Consider the following 1258-nt stretch of genomic DNA (forward strand, 5'->3'; position numbering starts at 1 on the left):
ACACAAAATAATTGAGTCCTCCGGAATGCAAGGAGGCTCACCACAGACTCTGGAGTGCTCAGCTGGATCAACGACGTGCAGGATGCTGATCCGGGGTACCTGTATCTGCATCATAATAAGATGCAGGCCAACTGGCATCAGTACATGGAATGTACGAGTATGCGAGCTGGAAAGCTAAGCAACATAGGCTAGAAGGAAATTTGGAAGAAACTGAAAAGTTTACCTTGCTCAACTCAACTCAACCTGACTGACTTCTTTCAATATAAGGCAATTTAAAACAAGTGCGATATAAAGAAAGACTGTTTAAAACATGCTATAAACTCTGTGTGTATGCAAAGATACAATAAGCCTGAGATGTATATAGAAATACAAATGAACTGATGTATATAAAATATAATAACTGCTGTGGGAGTTTCTCTAACCGACAACCATCACATAAGAGCTATAGTGATGATACAGCGATCGACCTCACGCTGCCAGAGCATCTTATACCCGGCCAAAGGTATAAGACCTGAACTGCCTAATGGATCCACTAGTCTAATACGAAAATGATTCATCTAAAAAGTATGATCCTTTTCTACCCATGGTGGCTAACATGGTTCTATGGGGGCTGTGGGTTCTTTGAACGCTCCCCCAATTCGGTGCTCGATACTACTCCCAAAAATGTACTGGCTCTTATGTTTTTAAAACATATTTATTCCTGCTGATATGAGATAATTACTCAAAAACTAGCCCGAAGGCTCTTTTGGAAATCTCAGTTTCCAACCTTGTTTAAATGTAAAAACATTTCTTTAAAACTTCTTTGGGAATACATAGTTCCCTAATAACTTTGAGAAAAGAACTCAACTTTAAACTCTTTACCTTACTTGAACTCTTAGCTTGATGTGAAACTCTTAACCTAACATGAAACTCTTAACTTTTGACTTGACTTTAAATTCTTGACTCAACTTGAAACTCTTAACTTAGAACCCTTCATTCTTTACTTAACTTGAGCCTTAAAATGAAGTTAAAACGATCAATGAAGACTCTTGGAAAACCTTAAAGACTTGTTTTGACTTACTTACTTCTAAGCTTGACTTCACTTGACTTGGAAACTAACTTCACTTGATTTTGAAACTAACTTCACTTGACTTCTAACTTTACTCTCCTTAAATTGGAATTATGAATTCAAGGGTAATGATTTGTGTTTGGAAGGACCCTATGATGTTTAGGAATAATTTAGGACAGCTAAACTTAAGAAGAATTACGAAATTAAATT

The sequence above is a fragment of the Solanum tuberosum genome, unplaced genomic scaffold, assembly GCF_000226075.1.
Source record: "Solanum tuberosum cultivar DM 1-3 516 R44 unplaced genomic scaffold, SolTub_3.0 scf00609, whole genome shotgun sequence".
NCBI classification, from domain to species: domain Eukaryota; kingdom Viridiplantae; phylum Streptophyta; class Magnoliopsida; order Solanales; family Solanaceae; genus Solanum; species Solanum tuberosum.